The sequence below is a fragment of the Orycteropus afer genome, unplaced genomic scaffold (genome assembly GCF_000298275.1).
Source record: "Orycteropus afer afer isolate SDZICR_OR568_19922 unplaced genomic scaffold, OryAfe1.0 scaffold00044, whole genome shotgun sequence".
Taxonomy (NCBI): Eukaryota; Metazoa; Chordata; class Mammalia; order Tubulidentata; family Orycteropodidae; genus Orycteropus; species Orycteropus afer.
In genome coordinates, this window is record NW_006921631.1 from 6,187,150 (window position 1) to 6,193,125 (window position 5,976).

The following is a 5,976-nucleotide window of genomic DNA, read 5'->3' on the forward strand; positions in this document are numbered from 1 at the left end:
ATGCGATATTAATGATATTGTTCTATAATTTCCACAATCTGTGGGATCACCTTTCTTTGGAATGGGTACAAATATGGATCTCTTCCAGTCAGTTGACCAGGTAGCTGTCTTACAAATCTCTTGGCATAACTGAGTGAGTGCCTCCAATGGGACATTAGTTTGTTGAAATATCTCATGGGTATTCCATCAATTCCCGGAGCCTTGTTCTTCACCAATTCTTTCATTGCAGCTTTGACTTCCTCCTTCTGTACCATTGGCACAAAGCAGCAGGACAGGAGAGCAGGAGAAAGGGGATTAAAAGGCCCGGAAACTGGGCAGAGGAGGAGTCAGCCACAAGGACCCAGGTAAGGGTGGTATGAGAGGTTTCCAATAAGGAGACAAACTTGTCTGTCGGTTTGTCCTACTGTGGTGACGTGTTTATGTGAGTTTTAAGGCTAAGCCACTGGTGTTTCAAACCCAGCAGGATGCACATGGTGCACAGGTATCAGCCCAGCTTACAGACTGAAACAGAGTAGGAAGAAGGAAGAGGCTGTCCACTTCTCAAAGAATTGTCCAGGGAAAACCTTATGATTCAAGGATAGATAGAGCTTTGTTTTCATTGGCCAGTTTGAGATGGGTTTCTGTTATCAGAAACTGAGCATCCTCACTCATACAGCTTTAGTAAACTTTTATACTCCCAAGAGTACCTAATCAAAAGAACGTGATGAACCTACTGCCTGTACACTCATTCATTTTCTTATTTGACAAGTGTTTAATGAGCATGCATGTAGTCAACTGAAGGAGCTCTGGTGGTGTAGTGCCTAAGGTATTTGACTGCTAACCAGAAGGTTGGCAGTTCAAACCCACCAGCCATTCTGTGGAAGGAACACTGGGCCATCTACTTCCATAAAGATTTACGGCCTCAGAAACCCAAAGGCATCACTGAGTTGGAATTGACTCAATGACAGTGAGTTTGGTTTGAGTTTTTTGGTAGTATTTTGGCATGGCCAACTGGGCTTTGCTCAAGGTGATCTCAATGAGGTCAGTGGAGTTCTTGTCATCTGGCTATTTAGTCTCACATGCAGTGGAAACAACATCACAGCCCCATTTTAAAAATATTGGCATATCCCTTCAAAGCATCCAGGTTTTCTTGTTCTCTCTATGGGGAAAGGAAGAATAAAGTTTGAAATTCAAGCTAGACTATGTTGTTGTTGTTATGTGCCATCGAGTTGGCCCCAACTCATAGCGACCCCTCCTTGGGTTGCCGAGGCAGTATCACTACAGAAGTAGGATTGCCCAACCTTCCTTCCAAGGAGTGACTGGTGGGTTTGAACCGCCAGCCTTCTGGTTTGCAGTCAAGTGCCTTAGGCACTATGCTAGACTATAAAGATAGTGAAATGATGATTCTTACTCCTCTCTTTAGCTTTGTAGTTGTGAAGGACCAGTATTTTGTTTAAAGTCCATTAAGGAAGTCTGAAAGAAAAAAGGTCTTCCTAGCTTGGTAAGATAGCAATTATTGTGAGGATGGTGCAGGACTAGGCAGTGTTTTTCATTGTGTGGTGCATAGGGTTACTATGAGTTAGAAGTGACTCAAAGGTACCTAACAACAACAGCCTGGTAATTACTTGGTACTACCTAAGACACAAATAGATTTCTTTAATCCCAAACTCTGAAATCCCAGTATCAGCCTTGCAAATGCAACACTTAAATCATAGTGGCTTCAGGAAAAGAGAGCTAAAGCAGTCAGGCTGCAGCATCAACAGGGAGCAGTCCCTGCACTTCATGAATTTCCTGCCAAGAGCTCCCATCATTAATTAACCCCTGGGTATGGGACCTCTGTCTTTTCACAATGTAGATCAAAAAATGTAGCTGTGGTAGTTAAGGTTTGTGTCAACTTGCCTGGGCTATGGTTTTGAGTGGTTTGGCAATTGGATATAGTTATTCCCCATGATGAGATTGTAATTGCTCACATGGTAGAGTCTGCTCTGAGCACCTAATCAGTTGAGGGGCAGCTGCCTTTGGGGTGTGGCCTGCTTCTAGTAGGGTGAAGTTTTGAGAAAGGTTTATAGCTTTTTGGCACATTTGGATCTTGCATTTTGCTGAGTCACATCTCCAGTTCCTGGACTTGAACCAGTGGCCTGCCATGTTGCCTGCAAATCTTGGGACTGTGCCATTTCACTTGCCAACTCTGGGTTCGTCAGCCTCAGCAGCCAGTAGCTGCCTGAGTTAGGAGACTCCTCCAGCTCCAGTGGGCCTGGAACAAGAGGCAGAGCTGAAGTCCAAGTGTGAGGGGCCTTCACCCAGCCCTAGAGCTGGCACTCTGAATTTGAACTTCTAGCCTCCTAAACTCTAAGAGAAAAAACTTCCTGTTTGTTAAAGCCACCAATCTGTGGTATTTCTGTTAGAGCAGCACAAAGAACTAAGACAGTAGCTATCGGGCAAATAGGGGAATAGGAAAGTATTTTGACACCATTAAGTATGTTCCTTCAGCATCATATTCTTGTCATATTTTTTATTGTTCCTTTCTCATTTGCTACCATGTTGTTGTTGTTAGGTGCCATCAAGTCACCTCCGACTCATAATGACCCTATGTACAGAAGAACAAAACAGTGCCTGGTTCTGTGCCAACCTCACAATCCCTACTATACCTGAGCCCATTACTGCAGGCACTGTGTTGATCCATCTTGTTGAGGGCCTTCCCCTCTTTAGTTGACCCTCCACTTTACCAAGCATGACATTCTTCTCCAGAGAATGGTCCCTGCTGACAACATGACCAAAGTAGGTGAAATGAAGTCTTCCAAGGAGCATTTCAGCTGTATCTCTTCCAGGATAGATTTGTTAGGTTTTTTTTTTTAGCAGTCCACGGTACTTTCTGCATTCTTTGCCAACACCACAACTCAAAAGCATCAATTCTTCTTCGGTCCTCTTTATTCATTGTCCAGCTCCCATATGCATATGAGGTGATCAAAAATATCATGGCTTGGGTCAGGTGCATCTTAGTCTTCAAGGAGTTATCTTTGCTCTTCAGCATTTGAAAGAGGTCTTTTGCAACAGATTTGCCCAATGCAATATGTCTTTTGAAGTCTTGACTGCTGCTTCCATTGGCGTTGATTGTAGAACTAAGCAATATAAAGTCTTTGACAAGTTCAATCTTTTCTCCATCTATTGTGATGCTTCTTGTTGGTCCAGTAGTGAGGATTTTTGTTTTCTTTATATTGAGGTATAACCCATAATGCACACTGAAGTCTTTAATTTTCATCAGGAAGTGCTCCAAGTCATCCTTACTTTCAGCAAGCAAAGTTGTGTCTGTGTATTGCAGGTTGTTAACGAGCCTTCCTCCAATCCTAATGCCACATTCTTCTTCATATAGTCCAGCTTCTTGGATTTTGCTCACCATACATATTGAATAAGTATACTGAAAGGACACAACCCTGACACACTCCCTTCCTAATTTCAAACCATGCAGCATCCCCTTGTTCTGTTTGAATGACAGCCTCCTGGTCTGTGTACAAGTTCCTCATGAGTACAAGTAAGTGTTCTGGAATTTCCATTCTTCTCAATGTTATTCACAATTTGTTATGATCCATGCAATCGAATGCCTTTCCATAGTCAATAAAACACAAGTAAACATCTTTCTTTGAGCCAAAATCCATCTGACATTAGCTATGATATTCTTCATACCACATCCCCTTCTGAATCCAGTTTGCATTTCTGGAAGTTCTCTGTCTATATACTGCTGCAACCATTTTAAAATTATCTTCAGTAAGATTTTACTTGCATGTGATATTAATGATATTGTTCAATAATTTCCATATTCTGTGGGATCACTTTTCTTTGGAATGGGTACAAATATGGATCTTTTTCAGTCAGTTGGCTAGGTAGCTGTCTTCCAATTCTCTTGGCATAGATGAGTCAGTGCCTCCAGCAGGGCATCCATTTGTTGAAACATCTCAATGGGTATTCCATTGATTCCCAGAGCTTGTTTTTTTGCCAATTCCTTCAGTGCAGCTTGGACTTCTTCCTTCAATACCATTGGTTCTTGACCATACGTCACCTCCTGAAATGGATGATCATCTATCAGTTCTATTTAGTATAGTGACTCTGTGTATTCCCTCCATCTTCTTCAGATGTTTCCCGCATCATTCAACATATTGCCTATGGAATCTTTCAATATTGCAATTCGAGGCCTAAATTTTTTCCTCAGTTCTTTTAGCTTGAGAAATGCTGAGCATGTTCTTCTCTTCTGGTTTTCCAACTCCAGGTCTTTGTACATCTCATTGTAATAATTGACTTTGTCTTCTCAAGCTGCTCTTTGAAATCTTCTGTTTAGCTCTTTTATCCTGTTGATTCTTCCATCTGCTGTAGCTACTCTCTGTTCAAGGGCAAGTTTCAGAGTCTCTTCTGACATCCATTTTGGTCTTTCGTCCTTTCCTGTCTTTTTAATGACCTCTTGCTTTCTTTATGGATGATGTTCGTGATGTCATCCCACAATTCTGGTTTTTGGTCATTGGTGTGCATCAAATCTATTCTTTAGATGGTCTCTAAATTCAGAAGGGATATAATCAAGGTCATATTTTGGCTCTCGTAGACTTCTTTTAATTGTCTTCAATAATTAAAATTAACAATTGGCTCTACTCTGAGGGGGCAGCTCTTCTCCAGTCATGTTTTGAGTGTCTTCAGACCTGAGGGGCTCATCTTCCGGCACTACATTGCACAATGTTTCACTGCTATTCATAAGATTTTCACTGGCCAGTTCTTTGAGAAGTGGATGGCCTCCTCCTTCTTCTGAGTCTGTCTTAGTCTAGAGGGTCCTCTGAAACATGTCCACCACGGCTAACCTGCTGGCATTTGAAACACCGGTGGCATATCCTCAAGCCTCATAACACTCAAGCCATCACAGTAGGACAAACTGACAGACAAGTTTGTCTCCCCTATCTGTTCTATACTGCTCTGTTCATTTCCTGGTCTTCCCCACCCTGCTCACTTACTCAGCCAGCCCCAGGGGCAAACACCCGCCTTCTGCTGGTCCCAGGGCGGGATTACTGGCACTTGCGGCCCAGGGGCAGCTCCAGGCACGCAAACACCTGCCTTCCACCGGTCGCACTGGTCCTGGGGCTGGCTACCATAATGTATATTAGAAAAAAAAAAAAAAAAAAAGCTGCTGTTGAGTTAATTCTGACTCATGGAGACCCCATGAGTTGCAGAATAGAACTACATTACATAGGTTTTTCAAGGCTGTGATCTTTCGGAAGCAGATCGCCAGGATTTGCTTCCAAGGTGCTCCTGGATAATTTTGAACTGCCAACCTTCTGCTTAGTAGCTGAGTGCTTAACCTTTTGTACTACCAAGGTCACCATTCATAATGCATAGACCTTCCATATGAAAAATAGTTTTATTTTCATATCTACACCTTTCTGTTCCATTCCTTTTTCAAGTAAGAGAAAGTGGTAGATTACCCCTTTTCACCACACACACTCACAGTCATGCACATATCCATAAAACTCTTGCCCAGATATGTGTATGAGCATACATGTGTGAGTGTATAAACAATCCAAAGATATATATAAATAACACCATGTATTACTTAGGGGTATGCATCTCTATTGAAAGACTGATTGATACTACATAGATAAAAAAATAACTGACACACACATCATCTCCCAAATTCTGCTAAAATTCAAAGCTTATTATAGTTATGACAGAATCTGTCTCAACTGAGTAACAAGTCTTTAAAAATGCATTATATTTCAAAATAGTTTTGAACAAGCATTTATCCCCGTTATTAACACTATATTGGAGTTAGAAAAAAATGTAACTAAGATGAGAGAATTGCGGTACCAAGGGTGATATAAGGGCTTTTCATCTGGGAGACTGTTTTCTAAGCTCAAGGTAAGGTGTGGTCTAACAGAACTCCAGAAAAATAACTGCTTCACTACCAAACTAGCAAGATGAGATACTGAAATATTCAAATTGCAATAAGGAGCAACCCTAAAGATC